Source organism: Pleurodeles waltl, chromosome 4_1 (assembly GCF_031143425.1).
Source record: "Pleurodeles waltl isolate 20211129_DDA chromosome 4_1, aPleWal1.hap1.20221129, whole genome shotgun sequence".
In the NCBI taxonomy this organism is placed as follows: domain Eukaryota; kingdom Metazoa; phylum Chordata; class Amphibia; order Caudata; family Salamandridae; genus Pleurodeles; species Pleurodeles waltl.
The window spans coordinates 541,377,871-541,401,256 of NC_090442.1; the positions used below are offsets into that span (position 1 = coordinate 541,377,871).

General features: G+C 43.9%; 1 protein-coding gene across 1 annotated transcript in view; it reads left to right on the plus strand.

The window, feature by feature from the left end:
- Positions 1-23,386, plus strand: part of WNT2 (Wnt family member 2) — a 182,102-nt gene that overhangs the window by 92,212 nt on the left and 66,504 nt on the right. The window lies entirely within an intron of this gene.

Genomic DNA, 23,386 nt, shown 5'->3' on the forward strand with positions numbered 1-23,386 from the left:
GAACAAACCCTGACCTCATAGCTTGCCATCACCACTGATGAAATTGCTGCTGTCATGAAGATCATCCACTCGGGGGCTCTATCTGACCATTAGCCACACAATGCCTTCACCAAAGGACTCCTACCAATCACTAAAGCACTAATACCAACCCTTAATGTCTCCATTGACTCAGCCACATTCCCAGCTGACTGGAAACATACCACTGTCATGCTCCTCCTCCAGAATCCATCCACTGACCGGGCCACACTTTCCAACTACAGACCCATCTCCCTGCTACCAAACCCAGCAAAGGTCTTAGAGAAGCTAATCAACCGGCAGCTCAACGACCACCTCAGCAACCACCAGTTATTCAACACCATGGAGTCTAGATTCAGGTCCAACCACAATACAAAAACAGAACTCATTGCTGCTACAGATGACATATGTACAATCCTTGACATAAAAGACATGGCAGCCCTCATTATCCTGGACCTATCCGCAGCATTTGACTAGGCCTGGGCGGAGTTCACGAGTCAGACTCCGCGGAGTTCCGCAGACTTGAATAATTACTCTGTGGAATTCTGGGTAGGCAGAGTTCTGTGACCCGCAGAGTCCTGAATGTGCCAGATCTTGAAAGCACTAAGTAGGTTCGGGCCTAGTTAGCCAGGCCTGACTCTGCTTAGCGCGTCCAAGATTGGGCGCATTTAGGAGAGGGCTGTAGGCAGTGAAAGCTGCTGTTTCAGACCTCTTGTACACCAGCCTGTTCTGTGCGCAGTGGACATGGGGAAGGCCAGTGCAGAAGAGGCCTGAAACGGCAGCTTGCTTTCACCATCTGTGGCCGTGGCCTGAATTCAAAAATTGCTGTTTCATTCCAGTGTACACAAACAGCAACAAAAAAAAGACCAGGACTTACTTGGGTCTTCCAGAGGGTTCTCCCTCCTCTCCTCATTGTCCGACAGCTACAAGTCTGCAGCGGCTGCCTCCCTCTGACCTCTGCTCCCAGGCTCTAGTTCACGTTGCAGTGTAGTTATGAGCTTCACAGTGCAAGTGCAGACTGTCTGTGCTTGTGCTGTGCAGCCCATAACTGGGCTGCAGCATGCACCGGGTGAACTCTACTCCGCTGGTGGGGCTAGTGGAGTTTTTGGACTAACTCCAAAAACTCTGTTAGCTCTGTCAGCGGAGCAGAGCTCCCATCAAACCCCTACATTTGACACAGTCTCACACCCCATCTTCATCAGGTGCCAGCATGCGGTTGTTTTCTAAGGACACACTCTCTACTGCATCTGCTCCTTGTTAACAGGTTGTACACAACCTGTCAGCTTGGCACCTTACTCCTCGGAAGCCTGCAAACTCATCTGTGGAGTGTCTCTATGTTCATTGCTCAGCCTCACCCTCTTCAATGCATATATGATCCCTCTGGCTAATGGTATCTTCACACACCTCATCATCGTCCATTCCTACGCTGCCAACACACAACTCATCCTCTCCCTCTTGCACAAAATCCTCAACATGGAAAATAATTTCACCACCTGCATGACCTAAGTCCCTAACTGGATGCAAGCTAACTGTCTCATGCTCAACACCAACAAGACAGATGTAGGTTTCTTCGTCAAGAACACCTCACCATGGGACTCCAACTGGTGGCTGGATGAACTTGGACCCACACTCAGAACCCACACCGGGAACCTCGAATAATCATTGACAGCAAACTGGACACCACACAACTCAGTACTATCACTGCATCCTGCTTCGGCACCCTGAGGAACATCTTCAGATGGCTCCCACGCAACACAAGAAAAACTGTCACTCAAACCCTAGTCACCAGCAAGTTGGACTACGTAAGTGCCCTTTACTTCAGGATCATCAAGCTACTCACTAGAAGACTACACCTATCTACAACGTGGCAGCGGACTCATCGTCTTCCTCATCCTCCCACACAGAATCCACATCATACCACACCTCAGGGAGCTGCACTGGCTCCTGATACACAAATATGCTCAATTCAAACTCCTAACACACAATCAAGGTACTACACAACTCAGGCCCCACCTACCTGAACAGTTGAATCTCATGCCATCAACCACCCAGACAACTCCTAAAGTGTGAAATGGCCTCCTACTCCACATCAGAATCTCTTCCTCTCTTCTTGAATTTCACAAGAAGCTGAAGACCTGGTGTTTTAATTGCCAAGATTCCACAATGTCATCACATCTGAGCACTGGGGTTCCCAAAGTGTCTCCTGCTCAGAGACGCATTCCACTTTGAGTGGAACTTGGGGCTCTTGTACACCTTTCTGCCCCAAGTTCTCAAGAAGATCTTGACAGACTGAGCACAGGGCATCCTAGTGACTCCAGATTGGGCAAGGAGAGTATGGTATCTCGAACTCCTGAGCATGAGCACATGTCTGACTTCTCTTTATGGAGGATCTTCTGTCACAACAATAGGACAGAGTCCTACACCTGAACCTGCACACTCTCCAACTTCATGGCTAGAGACTGAGTGGTGACTGTGGAGCGTTTTTGATCTTCCGCCCAAGATCTGTGATGTCATCTTGGTAGCCAGGTGTCCTTCCACTAAGACTGTATATATATACCACTGTAATAGGTTTGTTGCCTGGTGTTCCTCATGCCTTTCTGTTCCTCTTTTAGAGACATTGCTGTTTGTTTTATCATTAGCCTGGCAAGGCCTTGCCCTGGACACTGTTAAATGTAACCTGTCGACAATTTCAGCTTTCCTGCAGCTGCTGGATCAACCCCCCCCCCACCAGTTGTGACTCTGTTTTTGAAAGGTTTACAGCATTTATTTCTTCTTACCCTGTCTGTGATGCCCCACTGAGACATCTATTTGGTCCTTACATACCTCATGTGTTCTTCATTGGAGCACCTGCAGAGCTGATCCTTGCAACTCTTGACAATCAAGATGGTTTTCCTGGTGGCCATTACATCAACAGGAGAGTCAGGGAACTTCAGGCTCTGTTGGTTTACCCTCCATACACCACCTTTTTCTCAGACAAACTGGTCCTTCCGAAGTGTCCCTCTTTCTTTCTGAAGGTGGTCACCCCCTTTCATATGGACAAGAACATCACATTGCCTACCTTTTTCACTCCACCTCATCCTTCTGAAGAGGTTCAGAGACTACATCCTCTGGACCCAAAGAGAGCTCTCTCCTTCCACATTTATAGCACCAAAGTCTGATAAATAGATGATCAGCTCTTCACTGGGTTCACTGGGGTGAAGAAGGGCAAGGATCTACAGAAGCAGACCATCTCTCAATGGAGTGTACTCTGTATTAAGGTCACTACACATTGGCAGAGAACCAGCCTGAGGGCTTGCAGGCCCATTTCACCAGGGCCAAGGCCGCCACTACTGCGTTAGAACATAGGGTACTTGTCCTGGATATCTGCCAAGCTGCCACATGAGCGTCACTCCACATGTTCACAAAGCACTACTGCTTCGATAGTCAGGTCTGTCGAGACAAGCATTTTGCCTGCTAGGTCCTCCAGGACTTTTTTGATTTAACTCAGTTTGCAAGCCTACCACCAAGGAGGTTTTGATAATGTGAGGAATCTGTGGTTACAAGTCTGTCAGAAGAAAAAGTTACCTACCTTCGGTAACATTTTTTCTGATACATACTCTTTCTAAATACAGATTCCTCCCCGACCCTTCTATCCTTCCTGTTCTGTGACCTGGGAACTTCACCTAAAAGATTGCATTAGAGGCAGCACACTGGTGAAAAATTGTTTTTACATGGCTCTTAAATTTTGGCACAGAAAAAGTCATGAAAGAAATTGATGTCAGTGTGCCAGAGTTTCGCTTATGTGGCGCCACTTCCAACACAGACAACGTCAACGCAGAGCCGACCAACACCACCTATCGGTGCTCAGGGGTACTGCTAAACACTTTGCAAATCCAGTCAGATGCCAGGGGAATAGTCTAAGGTGACAAATCTGCAGTTAGATAAAGTCTCTACCAGAAAAAGCATTACAGAAGGTAAGTAACTTCACAGCCATTTCGTCTTTGCACTTTTGCCCAGCAATTTGCTATTCGTCTGTTCTCTTTTTTATCATTAATGTTTCCAGCACGCCCTGCATATTTTCAAAATTATCTTTGCATTACTTATTATGTTACTCTGTGCTTTTATCTGATCCAGCATGATCATTTTGCCACCAAACATTCCTGTTCTATTGTAATCCGCCCATATTCTGCTTATCTCAAGCTTGACAATAAAACTTGTGGTTGTAACATGTTTTGCGACTACAATTTGTTTATTCCATCACTGGCTATCTTATGTGCATCCTTGTCTATTAGACAAAAAGCTGAAATGGTGATTAGCAGTATCATAGAGACAGTCAATGGCTTGGGCCTGATCTCACCTAAACCCTGTTACAAAATTCACCCTGCCAAAGTGCAGTCACACCAAAAGGAGGACACAAACAATTGTGTGGCCTTGATTCTAATGTGCACATTGGCTGTGTTTGAGATGGAAAATTTGCAAAGGGTGACTTAAATGAATATAGACCAGGCGCTGCAGACCACTTAAACATAAATAAGTTAATGGATGTAAAAACAGATGCGGCTATGGACACAACTTGTCTGCAATACCCCAGTCCACCAGAAGTTAATGTGGCCACATTCACCCTGAATAGAGTCTTGGCTCTGAAATAACAGATGTTCATCATTACCCAACTCATCAGTACTCATTTTATCAACCGCAAAAGAATGAAAATATGGTTGGACCCGTTGAGATTCAAACCTGTGACCACGAGGTCAAACACAGATCCTTGCAGTGGATGTATTATTCCACTGAGTCACTAGACCCAGTTGGTAGAAGGAGGCTGTTGTGTGATGAGAAGACAACAGACACCGAGGCCCATATTTATCAAGGTTTTGTGTCTCCCTGGTGGCACACAAGGGGAAGCAAGTGGACACAAGGGAGATGGAAAATGTAAATAACATTTTCCAAGAAACGCAAGGCTACCTTCCATAACCCTGCATGGTTTGATAAATCTAGAGTAACGCAAGGAAGAGCAAATAAACTTGAAAATAAGGATGAGCACAGATTGTAGAACTACCTATCAGCCATAAATCCAGATGAGGCCAATAAATTATGCAGGCTGAAAGGCATTAACGCCAGTATTTGTTAAGGAGCATATATAAAAAAGCTTTGATTGTGAAAACGATGTGAATACAGGCTACATACCACTTGAAAAAGACGTCAGTCGAAACGCGTTGTGGGGTCTGGTTTCATGCTGCTTTGATGAATAAATGAAAATTACTAAAAGAAACCTCCAGGAGTGCAGCGCTTTTTGTTGAACATATATATATATATATATATAAAATCATTATTATTATTATTATTATTATTAAGCTGTCTGTAAGCCATAAGCAGTTCCACTTCTTGGCATACCTTTGTATCACTGCTATGCCGATGGGCATTTTCGATCCATATGCTGTAGGAGGTTTCTCAACATGGTACCAGACCAAACAGTCAGCATACACAAGTGCAGGTAATTGATATAACAGTCATAAAAGAGATCTTTTTGAGAGGACCTGGAAAGCACCCTCAGATGATTAACATGTGTGCTCCATGGAGATCTTGGCCTTTTTAGATGCTGAATACATGAGAAAGTTTTTGAGTGGCAGACATGCACCTTCCTTCCTTGCTCCCATTGTCCTGCACTAACTTTGTTAATAAAGCACCATGGACATTTGCCACTGTAGGCAGTTGCTTTTCAGGCATGTAGTTGTCAAGCATCACTGTCAAAATACTGGATAGTAACTGTATTTTGCCCATTATTGGGGCTCTTTGTCATATGTTTTTTAGCCAATACTGGCAATAAGTTTTAGAACGGGGCATCTAAAGTCACTTCTGCCTTAGTCTCCATAGGTGGTTAGCCGAGTGTCATGAAAGACAGCGTGTGTCCTACTTTACAAGATGGTATGTAAGTAACTTCAATTGCAAGAGATTTGTTGTTTGTGATATAGAAGTCAGGTATAAGTTATTTCTCCTAAGTCGCATTAGGGATGTTTGCAATTCTGTTGTTTTCACCTATACATATTTACAAACACAAAAAAGGATGAGTGGGAGGCTTGAATTAGTCTGAGCCGCTAATAATTACTCCAGACGCATTTTAGTTCATCAGCTTTTTGGCCACTATGTGACTGCACAAAGAGCAGCCATATGAAAAACGGTTTTGTTCCTGCACCAGTAGGAACAGCCTAATCTGTTTTCCTCAGTGCGACACCCTATGTATGGCGAGTATAATTAAAAGTTGGGGGGGCTGTGTTCACTGTTCCACCGGAATCAAAAAGGCTTAGATTAGTTGCCAGTGACTGAGATTAATTCAAGCATTGCATTCATAACTTTTGTTGTATTCTTCATGCATATATTTATCTCTGGTTTGTGCACTTTACACATCGAATACTGGATCCCTGCCATGCCACTATCATGATGTCCAGGAGAAGACAAATAAAGTGGTTACATCATTAGGCAGAACAGGACTGTGGGCTTCATGAGAGAGGAATTTTTAATTGCAACAAACAACTTGCTATAAATGTGATAAGGGTTAGTGACAAAGTGTCAGTGGATCATCTATGGCATGATCTCTAATTGCCATTTGATTGACCGACACAGAGGCGATCCATGCCTCTTTGACATGCAGATACTCTTGTAAGACGTTTCAAGACATTCCTCGGCAAACCTTTTATCTTGTCAAGCTTATATTGCCATCTTTCGCTGTAAGATGTGCAGGAATACTTGAATATCCATCCAGAGATTGCATCATCCATATTTTGGCAAAATTGTGTAAACATTTATATGCACTTGATTAGCTACTTTCATTTGGCTATTCATTTGAAGGATATTTAAGCATCACACATCTGGTAGTTCTATCGTCAATCTTTTTCACTGAAGAAAAGGCAGAGCTTATCATGTGCGCTATAAAATCATAAATGAAACGGCAAGTGTCCCTGTGAAGTAAGGTGGTCTCCTTTCCTTCATTAGGCTCTGCTGCAAGCACGGTAGTGCAGATGTCCTGCTGCATTTGATACAATCTACCGTGTTAAACACATGCTATTGATTGGGCTCGCCTCGGGAAAGCAAGAAGACATATGCACATGCAGAAGCTGGATGTCAGCATCCAGGAGTTCAACATCCAAGCTCATTTCGTACTTCTTCTGATGCAGAAGTATTTTCTTTGGCCAGATCACGGCCTGTGTATGGATTTTCCCAACCTAGCCAAAGTGACTTGAGAGAAGCCTTTGCTTCTTTTAGGGACAAACTGTAGGTCTCTTGGTATTGGCAGCCCAGGTGGCAGCCGGGTAATGCGTAACCAAGGGCAGACCCTCCGGTCAATCAAGCAGTAAACATCATCTCTCGCCTTGCAAATGCCGTCTGTCTGTGATTGTCATGAATTCAATGTTGCGGTTATGTGTGGGCTGCGAATAGTCAGTCTGCATATCCACATGGTTCTCAAGTGCGAGGCTGCTGTGTGTCGGGATCATGGAGAAGGCAGGGTCATTTTCCCTGAGGAAATTCAGTCCAGCTAACCGTTTACACATGTTCTCAGAGTTTTTCAGCCCTGCGAACCAATTACTTCGACTTTCATCGTGATCTCTTCGGGAATGAGCGAGGATGCCGTCTGGCCCGGTATTCGATCGGAATTACTAAAAGGTTAGATGATGAATAATTCATCAGAGGTGAGTTGAATATCACACTGGCTCGTCAAGTGACCTTAAAAACGTTCCAATCACTACATTTTGTTGCATTTTCATTACATATATCTCAAGTGCCGTCTTAACAAGTATGAGTCCTTCATAAATATCTCTATTTTTTTACTGTGCAGGGTGGTCACAACACATGATCCCACCATCCAGTGATCCAGGGTGGGGCTTTTACACTGCTCGAATTCTATGATCAAGCCAAGGCGCCCGGTCATTGTGTGGCTTCTAGACTTTGAAGCACTGTGATCCCAGTGTGCAGTGCGGTGCAGATGCTGGAAACCAACCATAAAGGTGTCAGTTAGGTGGGGTGTAAAGGGGTGTGAAAAGTTGATGAGGGGAGGGGAGGGTGTACCGTTAGAAAGGCCTATGGGAAACTGTGTATAGTGTGTAAAGTATTATTGTTGCTTCTTCCCTTGTTTATTTCCAAGAAATGATCTATCTATGTGGAGAAAAATGCGGAGGTGAAGGAGAACGAGACAGTTTGCTAGCATTTTAAGGGTGAATGTCAGGAACTTGGGAAACTTTTTCTGACAAAAATGGCTTTGCACACCCCGAAAAACTACAGCGGAATTCCAAGGGATCTGGTAGCAGACTCTATCGACTTGCACTTTATACTGCAGCGTGCCAATTCCAAGTTCACTTTTTTCCTTCCTGCCAAACCCAAGACGTTGACAGTAATTTGTGCAAAATCTGTCGCCGAGCTAGCAAACGTAACTCCAGTTTCCCCAAACATTTATTTCATGTGCATATGTTTTATATGTTATTGATGCCCTGGAGTGTAGTGAATGTAGAGAAAGTCTAAGAAACAGGCATTAACTATTGTTTTTGCCTTGATTGTAAGCCTTTCTGAGTTGGAAGTGGAGCATGAAACAGATGGAAACAGAGTATGTGTGCGTTTAGGTGGGAGAAATAGTGCAAGGTAGGCCAATATTTTGCTCAGTCATGGCTTGATTACATAAAACAAATGTTTCTGGCGGCGGTTGTTCAATGCCATCGCTGTATCTGACAATCCATTTGGCTCCCCCCTGCATTGAAATCACAATGTCTTCAGCTCCTTTCCACTGTCTCCCCAGGTGCCTTATCGCTCCCATGCAACAAACACCTCTGTTCACCAACCTCTCACTCTGCTTGCCCATGAGGTACCCCCGGGGAAGGGATGTGGAAGGGACATAGGGAGCTCATAGGCAACATACAATTGCAAATCTGTAAGTACCAACAAGGAGAACTGTTTCTGTAATAAAGTGAATCCACACCAGATGAAGATATATGGTAGGAGGTATTTATTACAGCCTCAACCAACAGCCAGCATATCAACTGTCATGCAGAGGACCCTGCATGACAGAACCTCAGAACAAGCTGGTTCCATGCCCAGTGTTCTGGCATGGAGCCATGTTACATCATTACACTTCTTCCTCTTACATTAGAACAGAAATAACATGAGAACAAAAAACACATTTGAACAGAAAGAAAAAGAGGGTAGAAAGAACTACACAAAATCACGCAAATGTAAAGGAAACCTGCGTGTTCTGACACTCCTACGAGTATTATCAGACCTTAAATCAATGTCAGAGGGAAAACGATAAGAAGTATCATCTCTCCTGTCGGCCACACCACACCCCCCAAAATGTGCTACACGACTATGATTCCAGATGCGACCATCATCCGTCTTGACAGCATTTTTAAACAGCTTAATGATAGTTTTTGGAGAGGTATATTTTGACCAATTTTGACACCCAACAGGAGCTTTGACCTTTACTTTATCTCCAACCTCAAAATTTGTAACTTTCGCATTATTCCTTTTATCAACATAAATCTTCCTTTTGCTTTGCAGAGACACTTCTTTGTCTCTCCATTCCCCAATACCATTGTTTTTCAAACCCTTCCCAGCAACCATCCAGCCAGGACACAAACAAGTATTTAGAGACCTTCCCCTGAGCAGTTCAAAAGGAGTCTTCCCCGTTGATGCATGAGGAGTGTACCTGTAGGTATTTATTACAGCCTCAACCAACAGCTAGCATATCAACTGTCATGCAGAGAACCCTGCATGACAGAACCTCAGAACAAGCTGGTTCCATGCCCAGTGTTCTGGCATGGAGCCATGTTACATCATTACAGTTTCCACCTTGTGTACATCAGGAAGAGGATCTGTACAACGGGATGGCGGGAGGAAGGAAGGCACACCGACCAAACCCAGGACCAAGGATCTCCTAGCCACAGAATGTTTTCTAAGCAGGCTAATAAGGAGTTATTGTCTACTAAACTATCATTCTGTTCAGCCAGTAGGATTCCTGTGGTCCGCTTCAGGCGGGATTTATAGATAGCTTGCACATATGCTAGGTGTGTTAACAGCTGAAAAATGTTCTTTCCAGTCACAATTGCAGATGAGGCAATAAACAGCTCTCAACCTCCTAAGTTGAAAGCAACACCTCTTAACAATCATTGAAACTGAAACCTCATAAGTGACAGCAGAATACTTTGTGTATGTCACCCATAATAAAAACATCGAACTACAGCTTTTTGGAAGAATCGTGAGTATTTCTTAACCACTTCTAAAACATCTAAAATACCACTCACCATGGCACTGAGATACCTTAGTGCATTGGTGGCTGGGGATCGTTCAGGAGTGTTTAAGTGGTTGTTTCCTGATTATTTTTTAAATGAGGTGAAATAATTGTTTTTCCAGTGCAATTTCCATATAAAAAGCTAAAGTGCAGTAATCTTTGCAAGAGCACATGAAGAGCAGATTGGTAATTCAGCCACATACCGTTATTATTCTGCCATGGGGCAGCTTTGACTGCGGGCAAACACATTATTGTTGACCCAGAGTGAGGCATATTGCCTTCACTAGGAGTTCCTAGTGCGTATTTCCTGGTCCCCCAAATTAAAAGGTGCCAGGTGGTATAATCAAAGAGGCACTACCGGGTGTTACATCATTGGTCACAAAGCAATAAAAGTTATTTTAACTGTCGGAGATAAAAGTGTCTCTCTTCAGGTGTCTGCCATGCTGCAGATCGGTTTTCCTACAGCAGCCTGGCAACCCTATGACCACACTCCTAAAGTGTAGCAGCTCGTAAGGGAACATTGATGATTTGGCACAAGGAGGCCAAGCAGGGATATGTCAGTAGCCAAGGCAGGCCAAGTCTGGTGGTCCAGCTGATCACGAAGAATGGTAGCATCGTCCTTCAACGTTGAATGTCAACAAGCAAGCAGGCTCTACTAGTGTGCTTTGGCCGCCTTTCCAAGGGCGGTGCCTTCATGCTTCACAGTTTCAGTTAATTGCCTGCATGAGTTTGATATCATTGTGTCTTAGATGGTTTGCAGATTTCCTGTTTGCGCATGCCAGATATTAATCATTCTATGCTTGGCTTATGTGAATCAGACGTTCTGATTTCCTTAATAAGGATTTGAGGGGATTTATATCTTTTACTAAAGTGTGTGCTTTATTTACTTTACAATGCCATTTGAAGTTATCCAAAGGTTTTGCATTATATGTGTAGGACTGAACCGCTTTGTGTTGAATATGCTTTTTTCAAGTTTGTGTGCCTATTTATTGGAAAAACGTTGTGATGGCAGCACTTCCAAGGTTTGCCCTGATCCCTCTGTCGTTTTTTAACTGCACAGATCGTTGAGCTTGCAAATGTATGGGAGTTGCTCATTTTCTTGATTGTTAGCCCTAATAGGACACAGGTTCCGTCAAACCTTGACCCCAGGAAAGCTAGCATAGCTAAGGCAAACAAACCTTTTTGCCTGATATATAGTTGGTCAGCCTTCAATCCAGCTACAATTTTCAAGACAAGGCTTTTTTACTGTGTATTTTGCAGATGGTTCTTTCACAACTCTTTCTTATACTCAGGACGCTTACCCTTCCAAGTCAATGGGTAGATGGTTTTTAAAATAGAAATAGCATGACGCCTGTCGGCCTAATCCAGGTCCTCCCGCTAACTAGGAGCGCCTCATCTCTGGCCGAGATGATTGTGGCAATCGGGTGCATGACAAGAAGACTCCTCAGGGGAATCGTGGTTGATCAGATCCCATCCCTTTCTCTCAGTTACCAAAAAGTCTCATACCGGCAAAGACAACAGAGGCAGGATATAGTTCAATAAGGATTTATTGAAGTAACTGCATCTTAGATAAAAAGGCATGTATTTCAATAACTAGGATTTTAAAACACAATAAAAGCAAACAGGTGACTAACAGTAAAACTCAAGAATAGTCCTACCATACTGTCACTAGGAGTGATGTATATGTTTCTCCTACCGAAACTATGCCTGAGCCTAGCATGTCTGATGGGTTTTCCCCTTGGGGTACATCATCCCTCATACGTGGAGAAAGAAGCCTGTGGTCTAGGGAGACACCGTCCTCATGTGGATCAGGGGTCCAGCCGTCTAGGCAGGTAGCTGCAGCGAAACGGTCTGCAATAATCATGCAGTCGTGGTCATCTGGCTGGAATTTCTCTCTAATGTGTCTGGGACCAAGGGGTGTTTTTATAATAAAACAGCTGACATTCTAAGAAATAGTCCCCACATATGAGTGTGTGTTTTCTGTGAATGTTGGAGACACAGCATACCACGTTTGTCGGCAACCCTATCTGACTGTAGCCTTGGAGAAAGCAAAATGCTTTCCTAGGCAAAAGTACAATGAGATAAAGAAAATAAAAATGCTACCGCAAATGTTGCTATTGCTAGAAAAATAAGGCAATGCCGAATAACATGTAACAGGGTTAAAGTGCACAGCAGCAGGCCTAGTTAACTAAAAACAGTGTGTGTGTAAAACATGGCTAAAATAGCTATACAACACACCTTTAACTCAAACATTTTGTTGTAAAGGCATGGTTGATAAAGGCATATACATGGTAAAAATGCAATTGGTAAGTGTTATCCATATATACATAAAAATATATACAAATGCTAACATGTGTGTATATAAATATATATATATATATATATATATATATATGTATATATATATATATATATATATATATATTCACCTTGCCACCCAAAAAGCCATACCCACCCTAAAAATACCCTTGCCACCCATACCCACCTTAACCCTAAAAATGCTCTTACCACCCAAAAACCTACACCCACCCTAAACCCTAAAAACCCCTACCACCCAGAAACCCATACACCGTTAGGTACCTTCAAAATGACCTAAATACACACACACACACACACACACACATATATAAACATATATATAATATATATTTACACACACACAATACCTGTACTAACCTGGAAAACGATTGCTACGCAGATTCGTTTACCATTCATGCCCTTTCAAAAATAAAACACTTAGGGCCTGATTTCAGAAAAGTGGTGCTGCACCTAATGCGGACCCACTTTTCTAGCGCACCTTAATGTCTGCCATGCCACTTTCTATCTACCTACCAGTGCTGCCTTTTTCACTCTGCCCCATGATGATCTGCTCCACACCAATATGTTCAGTGAGCATTTTCGTGGCTGCATACGGAACTCTTTTGGCCATTATAAATACATGTATTCTTATTTATATTTTCCGTACTGAGAGCAGCTTTTGAAGGAAAGCCAACTGGCTAAACCTCTAAGCTACCTTCCTCAGCCATAATATGTTGCTTTTTTACATTAGCTGGCGTATTGTTGTCTTTCTGACATCAGAAAAGGTCTGTACAATATTACAATGCCTGCTTCAGTGAAGCAAAGAAATGATTTTAAAATTATATTGACACAGATATTGGTGTCATAAAATGAGTGTATTTAAAAAAATTTAGAAGATAATATTCACTGACATTGTTGATCAATATTTAAATATGCAAAATGTGTAGAGAGAATGTATCTACGTTTAACTTAATGCTCTGAATATACACACGATGAATTATAAAGCTGGTTTTACACAGGATTCATCTTGTAAAGTTTCTAATTTTTTAATACTGTTTGTATGGAAACTTTTTGCACATGTACTAGAAACACCAAGAAGACAGGTAGTCCAGAGTCATGATACTTAGCTACTTAAACAAACATTTCTGTAAATGAGGTTTTGCACATCATAAGTAGCCCGTAGTCACTAAATTAACAAAAAGAAAACACCCAAGCAGCGGTATAAAAGTAGTTTTGATGCGCCTAAGCATCACTTAAGATGTCCACATGTTTCTAGAAGAGGGGTAGATATACCAACCTGTCACCTGAGTGTGCCACCACACAGACAAGGAGCTGCGTGAGCAACCAGTTCAGGAACCTCTGGAGTCCAGGATATTTTATGTACGGCAAAAAAGGAGGGATGGAGGAAGCGGATGGCTGAGTGGGATGAAAAGGAAATAATGGGAGGCGGAGAGAGGGCCTAAAGGTGGGAGAGGATCCTGTGGTAATATCCATATGTAAGTGTCAGTAGGCGACCCTTCCCTAAAGACATATGGAAGCTTGAAATAGAAATCTCCTGCAAAAATGGTAGATGCTCTCATTAAGTCTCAGTTCAGGACAGAAAACAGAAGGAAGGGGAGGAGACAGAAAGAGACCATTGACTTTGGATTTGAGGTGCACCCCTGCCCTGAGTGTTTAAATCATACTGATGTATGGATCCCTAATTCTGAATTTTGTTGTTATGGTCAATCATGTATTATGCATGTGTTCCATGACATAGACCTGTATCACACAGTCTTAAGGGGTGCCCAAAGCGGTACTCTCCTAGTGCTGAGAGACTACTGCGTTCATCAGGAGTTAAGCAGCACAAGAGTGGTGGGGGCAGCACACTGTGTAGTGATCAGTAAGAGTGAAGAGGTCCTTTTTAACCTGTGTCCCTGGAGTGAGGCCTACAGGCTTACTCAAAGTTCTGCTGCTGTGTGCGTATCTCATCCTTGCATTACACTGGTTTTGTGTGTAGTGCTGTGCAGTGCATTATTGATGTATCTGCGCTGAGTGTATGTGTGCCTTGGAAGGGTACAATGCAACGGTAATGCAGTACTGTGCAGTGCATGCATTCTGGATGCATGCGCTGAATGCATGTCTGCCTATGAGTGGTACAATACATGAAGGATGTAGTGCTGTGCAGTGCATGTTTGATAAATGCATGTGCTGGATGTATGTATGCTTGTGAGTGGTACATAGATGAAGGACATAGTGCTGTGCAGTGCGTGCATGTTAAATGTATGTGCTGGATGTATGTGTCCCTATGAGTGATACAGTACATGAAAGGATATAGTGCTGTGTAGTGCATGCATGTTAAATGTGCGTGCTGGATTTCGTATGTCTAGAGAGAAGGGAGCCTTTGAGAGAGCTGGCAGGGTTATTGGCACTGAATGCCAAAAAGGCATTTGACTCTGTGGAGTGGCATTACCTGCTGGTGGTGTTACAGAAGATGGAGTTTGGGTCAGAGTTCCTGCTGTGGGCTTGACTTCTCTAAACCAGATCCCTAGCACTGGTTAGAGTCAATGGAGTGCTGTCAAGGGCATTTGAACTGAGCAAGAGGACAAGACAAGGATGGCTGCTTTTCCCCCCCAGCTGTTTGCATTGGTGGTGGAGCCGCTGGCTAAACGGTTGAGGGTGGATGCCCAGCTTTGAGAGAAAAGGTGGGCCTCAGGCTGGGCGGGTGTGATCTCAGTCTACACAGAGAATGTCTCCTAGTCTATCTTGCAAATCCGGCTTCGTTTATAGCACAAATTCTAGAGACCCTAGAAATATTTGAGAAGTGCTCAGGTTGTATATAAATTGGCACAAGTTGGCAGTGTTCCCCCCTCATCCTGTAGCATCTTCTGAAGGACTGGGAATACCTATGCATTGGACACAGGAGGGGTTTGTATGCCTCGTAATATACATCACACTTGATCAGACAGATTTTCACAGGCAAAATCTGGGGAAGGTCCTTGAGGACTACAAAACAAATGTGGGTCCTGGCGCAAACCCCGTCTCCCTCTGCTGGGTAGCCTTCTTCAAAATGATCACCCTGCCCAAGTTCTTGTATATGCTACAAAATACACTGCATGAAGTGTTAGTGAAGACTATTACCATGGGACTGGGGGCACCTCATGAATTGCTTTGTCGATGCAAACCAGAAATTCATGTGAGAGGTGTTGGCACTTTCTTTGGAGCCATCTCCATACTGTTTCCTTCACCATCCTGTTTTCTGAACCCATTTGTGTTGGCTTTTAGGAGACTGCACACTTTACCACTGCTAACCTGTGCTAAAGTGCTTGTGCTCTCTCTTGTAAATATGGTAAAATTGGTTTACACCCAATTAGCACATTTAATTTACTTGTAAGTTCCTAGTAAAGGGGTCCAACCTGGAACCAGGGCCTGTAAATTAAATGCTACTTGTGGCTGAACCTCCGTCTGCAGCATTAAGTGTACTACCCACTTAAGTAGTCTTTTAAACACGTGTCAGGCCTGCCACTGCAGCCTGTGTGTGCAGTTTTAAAACTGTCTCATTTACATGGTGAAATAATCCAAATGCCATGCCTAAACATTTATTTTTAATACATATACATCACCTCTAGGGTAGGTCCTAAACATACATAGGGCAGAGTGCACTGTATTTAAAAAGCTGGACCTGCACTTTTAAAATTCACATGTCCTGGAAGTGAAAAACTCTTAAATTTGTATTTCACTACTGCAGGGTCTAGCTCTTCCATAGAATAACAATGGGTACCTTCATTACATTCAATAAGTGGGAACAGTCAAATGGGAACAAATAGAAATGTTGAGTTTGGTGTCTAAAGAATTGTAATTTAGAACTCTCTTTAATGATAAAGTCAGATTTTGAGTCACTGTTCGGAAAATGCCACTTTTAGAAACATGGCATTTTCTTGTTTCAACAATTTAGTATCCACAGCGTGTATCTGGGGTCACATGACTAGGTTGGCAGTTAGTGTTTGAGTATTGTACCCAGACACTGAGACAAAGGGGGAATAGGTGTTGGCACACTTGTCTATATACGACTTGATGAGGAGAAGAAGCTGTCACCTATCACACTTGCACATCACAATGACTCTGTCTAAGCACACTCACAAAGGGGTTTGACACTAGTCTTTTGTGAACCCAGACAGGCAGAACCCATGTTATTGAGACATGGAATTCTAAGCACCCCTGAGGGTGGAAGCCTGTAGAAATGTGTCCTACTTCAAAGCTGGCATCAAGTATAAATATAGGACCCTCAGACCCAACTCTTCAGATTACCTCTGGAAGACTCAGAAGGTCTGCTGTGCTGCTGTGCCCGGAGGAGTAGTGCTCTGCAAGAAGGACTGCTACTCTGCTGCCCTTCTGACTGAGTGAAAAAGAATGGACCTTCATCTTGATCCCAGGGCCACCGGAGTGACTCCAAAGGCTAGTTCACTGGCCTCCTGATCTGAGCCTCAGGTGCAGAACAGGCTCCAACCATCTTGAAACCAGCACCTGGATTCTTCTTGCTGTGAGTCTGCACCTTCAAGTGGTGCCGCCCCTACTGTTGGACCTTTGAAGGTGGGCCTGAAGGTGCTTTGCCAGCCCAGATGTGGTCCTAGCAGACCCGACACAGCGCAATGCATCACCTCCGTTCCATTTGGAAAAGCCACTGCACAACGCATCTTGATGAAGGACCTCCTATCGCAGCCCTGCAGCCCATAGAAACCGCCACTGCCCAAAGCAGCCTCCATGCGGGATCTCACAACGCTCCGCAACCCGGATTTTAGGTACTTTCTCCAGCGGGCCTACCTTGGCCCCTGTATCTAGCCCATGCTCCATCGCAGTTGAACTAAACTTGTGACTTTGTTTAGTCCGGCATGTCCAGATAACCATAGTTTGCGCCTTGGTCCCTGTATCTATCCCATGCTCCATCGCAGTTGAACTAATCTTTTGACTTCGTCCAGTCCGGCATGTCCAGATAACCACAACTTGCGTTTTGTGCTACTAAGTACCATTTTCACTTAAAACTTTGAAATTGAATATGTCCTGTTCTACTGATTGGATTTCTGTTGTTTTGGTCTCAAATTATTTATTAATTTTTACTCTGTTTCTCTGTGGGAGTTTTCGTTATTTGTGTTTTCTTTTTATTACTGTTGGAAGTGATGAATAAATACTTTTCACATTGCATCTAAGTTAAGCCTGACTGCTCTTGTGCCAAGCTATCAGACAGTTGAGCACAGGTTAATTTGGGGTTTGCATGTGACAATACTCTAACAGAAATTGTGGTTGCTGGTTGAGTGGGGTTTCAGTCCCCTTAACCAATAACCACATTTCCTAAAAGGGTATAGAGCACTCCCGAACCTCCATCTGTATTAATGGGCAACCCAACTACTGGTGGCCTATGGGTGGACGTTTGAATATCAATAAGACAGACACCACATGGGCTTGGGTGGATACCTGCGGTACCTTTATAGTAACAGCTGGCCCGTCTGGGCACCCAATCCCATGGAAGCGGTGATTAAAATCTGGAAGAACGTCACAAAGGAATTAGGGTAGGCAGGGAGGGTGATGTTAGAGACGCCGTTATGGGAATCAGATAATTGGCAGAGTTTCAGCAGTTAGAGGGACTGAGGCAATAGAACATGATAGAAATATCAAAACTGGGGGACACCTGGAAAACTTGGGGGTTCTGCTCCTTCAAAGAGCTACAACAGCAATGCGAACTGACAGATAGATAGTGGTATAAGTGCATATAGGTGAAATATGCCCTAGCATGCTAACTGGATATGTTGCAGAACGTAGCAAGTGAGACTGCATTGGAATACAGATGACTGGTAGCCCCACTTCAGAGACATGCAGTGTCCCAGATCTCTTACACTTTACGTACCAATAGCCAACCCCTGCTAGTGCTGTTGAAAGAAAACTGGGAAAGGGACCTGAGCATTCTAGCGGATGACAGCTGGGGGAGGCATGTAGACACCCAAGGAGGTGGCCATTAGTGACGGGTTCCAACTAGTGCAGCTAAAGATTCTTCATAGACCCTATTTCACTAGGACCGGACTATAATGCATGGGGAAGTCAGATACCTACGAGTGTGTGAGGGAGATGCAGGCTGTGGGGGTGCTCACAGATCCGTTTCTACTGTATTAGGTGAGCCACCAACTTTCAAGAGCATGAGGGGGGTGCAGGCTGTGGGGGTGCTCTCAGATCCGTCTCTACTGTATTAGGTGAGCCACCAAATTTCAAGAGCAACAGATGAGACTATAACACTGGGACCAGCACTTGTGACCCTGGACATATGAGAGAAGCAGACACAGCCCAAGTATACGCTACTACTCTGCAGCGTTGCCCTGATTGTGGCAAGGAGAGACATTATGCAATAGTGGGTCAACAAGAAGGTTGCAATCATAGAACACTGGTTGACGAACCTAAATTGGTGCATGCAGGTGGAGAAATCTGTCTTTGAGGCCATTGGGTATCCAAGAAAATTTAGTAAGACCTCAGAAACATGGTGTAACATACTGCCATCAAAGGGAAAATGGGGGGGAAACCCAGACCCAAGCAATGGGAAAGGTCCTGCTGGTGTATAATCATTGCACCTATAGGGGGCATCGGTACGGGTTTAGTGTTCCACTACTGAGACACAGATTGGGTGACATGAACTGGAAACGTGTTGGTTTGTTTATTGTGGTTTCTACTAGCTGTAAAAGCCTAATAAAAGGAGTTCCAAAAAAATGTGAGAGCTGGATACATGGGCGCCTATGAGTGATACAGTACGTGAAGGTTACAGTGCTGTGCTGCTGCGCAGTGTGTTAGCTGTATGCATGCCCCGGGTGTATGTGTGCCTGTGAATGGTATAACAAATGGCATCCCTGGGTTCAAATTAGGAAGACCCATGTCTGCCTAGTGCAATTTAGAAAGGAGATAGTGGAATCCCCAGACAGATTTGTGGGTTGCTGCATTCCTGTTAGCTGCATGAGTCAACAGTTTCCCTGTATACTTCAAAGGGTGTTCTTTGATTCGATGAAAGATCACGAGTAAGAGGAAGGAACATGTCTCAGACAGGAGATGGGGCTGATAAAAGAATCACATCACAAAGAGTAGGGCAGGGACCCTGGGCCAGCCTTGTGAATCACATATCACTGTGGTTAACATCCAGGTGAGATCTCTAGACAGTACCATGAACTGTGTTGTAGGGCTATCAGCTTTGGAGTTGCTCCTGTTGTGGCACTCGTCCAGCTAATATCTCCCAACTGGTATGCTATGCAATTTATTTTTTACACTCGTTAATTCTTCACACATCATCTGAAGTACAAATTACAATATTTTGATATTGGCATCCTCTACTATAATGTCATCAGTAACTCCAATGTTATGTGGATATCTAAAACAGCGGCTGATGTTATGTGGATATCTTAAACAGTTGAGCTTAGGCCAAATATTTTGAATAATTGATACGGAACTCACATGATTTGGATCTGATGGACATCTAGAGGAACTTTCAAGGCAAACTAGAAGGATTGTTGTGAACACTATGAAGTTGTTCTGTATGGACTATTAAAAACCACTATAAGAATTGTAATACGATTGGAGTTACTGATGACATTTTAGGAGAGGATGCCTATATCAAAATATTGTAATTTGTACTTCAGATGATGTGTGAAGAATTAATGAGTGTAAAAAATTAATTGCATAGCATACCAGTTGTGAGATATTAGCTGGACGAGTGCCTGAAATTAGTTAAGGTAATTTATCAGGAACTTTGTTGCTGATCACAGTTTTTTTTGGAGGTTTTCACCCTGTTCAGTGCACCGTCTGGGCTAGCAATTTGGTTAATCAAGGGAAGGTAGCGCCATTTACTCTATGAAAACTTCCGATTTCGTATTAGTGTTTTCCTGCTGTGGCATACTGATTTCAAGACATGGAGAGGGCTGAGGACGAGTGCTTCAAAACAAGCAAATTCCCAACATAAATTTCAAAGACTCAGACTCTCAATCATATGGAGGGCCTGAAAATGGACTATATGAAGTAGAGCTTGCAACTCCAAAAATCGTCATCTGCCAAGAAGCCAGTCAGGCTGTATGAAGGGGAGAAGCTCTGCAAGACTTCTGCCTGTGACCAGGGCTGGGGGCCAAGGCCTGCTAGTCTCCCTGCTGATGAGAGGACATCACCCAGGGAGTCCAAGACCACCTGCCCTGGAGCACCATCTCCTATCTGCTTGCCAAGACCAGTGTGCCCTGTCAGGAAAAGGAGAGCATTGAAGATAAAGAGGTCCTGTAGGGAGCCCTGTCAATTGTAATCCCTTTATGAGGCAATGGCTACTGCTCAATCATTGCATGTGTGCAGGACGAAGCCAGTGACCCTTGTATGCCAGAGAAGGGTTGCTGTAAATTGAGCTGTGTGCATCACTATGCTGATCGGGTTGGAGCCCGTGTGTAGTGAGAAGTAGGCGACCCTGATGCCAGGAGGGACAGCCACGAGAAGATTACTGTGTTGTGAGGGCCGTAGCCCTTGTGCAGTAGTGAGCAGTGAGCCTGTATCCCAGAAGGGGCTGCTGCGAGATGATTGCCGTGCTCTGAGTGCTTTAGTCCATGTGCAGTGGTGAGCTCAACCCCGTATGCTAGGAGGGCCACTGTGGATGACTTCACTTCACTGTGCTGAACTGGCCAGAGACTTTGTACAGAGAGGATATGGTCACCCTGTTTGCTAGACGGGGGGGTCACAAGGATCAACAAGATGTGCGATCTGATCAACACACCCTCTGTTGGAGAAATAAGTCTGCCATGGGAGCACCTGCGCAACGTCATTGAGGCAAGAGACCCACTTCAGGATGATCACCCCCCACAACAGGAAAGCAGATCAGACACTTACCTTCAATTAGAAGCTTCAGAGAACCTTTTGGTTGCTTCAGTGGCACAACAGCATGTGAAGAACTTTGTACCAGCTGAGTGCAGCCTGCCTGAAATCATGCATCGAAACTCACCTGATTCAGCTGCTGCCACTTGAAGTCCCCACAGACGGAGTTAACTCAGATGATTCATGCCTGTATGTGCAGGTAAGACTGATTTCGGGACAGTTGGCCCCGGGGGAACTTGCTTGCTAGTTAGCGCTGTGGTGCAGGAACACAGTTGACTTTAAAATAGAGTCAGAGTGGATGTTTTAGTCTCCGTCTACTAGTAGGGCTTGCCCTGGGTGTTGTCTATAGTGAATTGAGAATAACTACTATTGCTAGGAGTGAGAAGGGAGTGGGACCAACTGGGGCACCCAAAGAAACACTAGAGCCCTGACCTAAGGGGGTCTGTGTAGCTGTTTGTGATTGTCATATTTTATCTTCGTGTTGTTAGCGGTAGAAATAAAATACTTTTCATAAAAGTGATTATTTGGGTAAACAATAAGTTATTGCTGCTGCTGCTTGCATTTTGAGTTGTGATCCTGTGTTCACTCCTCTGTATCCACTTTCCCTCAAGGGAGACTTGACTGCTTAGACCATGCTGTTCCTGAGAGTCAGGTGTTGAAGGGGCACTTGGCCTAGTTGCTCAGGATCCATAGTTGGACGGTCCCCAGGACATCAGGAGTAAAAGGCTTCACCCCCACATTTGGGCCCAGTAACTCCTGCGTGCCCTGTGGCCCTCTGAAAGGGATTCTGACATTGCTTATATGGCTGTTGGTATGTGATTATAGGTGCCAACAATTGTATGGTTTTCATGCTTGTGTGTTCTCTATGTGGCCCTATGCTTCGTGCCTCTTTGACTTTTTTATTGCTGTTGTGATAGGCCATTATGACAGGTTTTTCTATCATCTGGGAATAAGCATACATGGCATCAAACTTCCTTCCAGCATCCCTTATCAATACTCTTGAGATCTTTGAAACAAGAACCATTTTTTGGATGAATTGCAAATATTCAAATATCTGTAGCACATTTTGCAATAATTTGTATTTCTGATGCATACATCTTTATTTTAATAGAACCATCTCCTTCTGGGTGTTGTATCTACTTATATATTGCACAACTGTTATGATAAATTTTCCCAAACTTCAGAATTTGTCATGGGGTTTTAAAAACATTTCTATTATTTCAAGAAAATCAAACCCGAAGGCCATCATGGACAAGGAGGCCAAATTATTGTTGGCTAAAGCCTGTTGAGAGGCTCCTAAGCGAATGTTCAAGCAAACGTTCTCCTAAAGATCTTCCCTCAAGAAGCATAAAAAACACCATAGCAATCTAAAGTCCTCTGTCTCAAGGAAACAGTTCTGTTGAGAGGACCGTTAGGAATCTCAGTGTTATTCCATGACATCAGACTCTTCCTCAATGTCTGGTGAATGCTGAGTTCCTAAGAATTTGCAATCAGAATATCTTGGTCCTTTGACCGGCCCCACAGAGGTGTAGGCCTTCTGGGCAGTGATTCTGGATGTGTTCAGGACAACACTGCAACTCTCTAGGCTACTCTCCAAAGGAAATTATTTCTGCAGGGTTGGCAACTCCAGAGGCTCGCCTCCCAACACTGCACACAAATGAGCTCCAGCACATAAAGATATGTTGAAAATTGCACTTTTCACACTTCATTTGAGTCCTTTTCAGCACCAGTCTCGAAGGTGATAATGCTGCCATACAAAGAGAAGACTCTGGCACTAGTCAAACAGTTGATAGGGGAAAACATTATCTGTGTGGTGAAAGAAAATGCCAGGGCGATTTTTTTATGATGAATCACTACGTGAGCATCTCCACAGGACTCAAGTGTATGCCTGTATGAAGGAGATTTTCAGTTCATATTCAGAGGTACTGGTGAGGAGGACGGTGTTTATTGTGATACACAGGATGATGACTCAAGACCTGA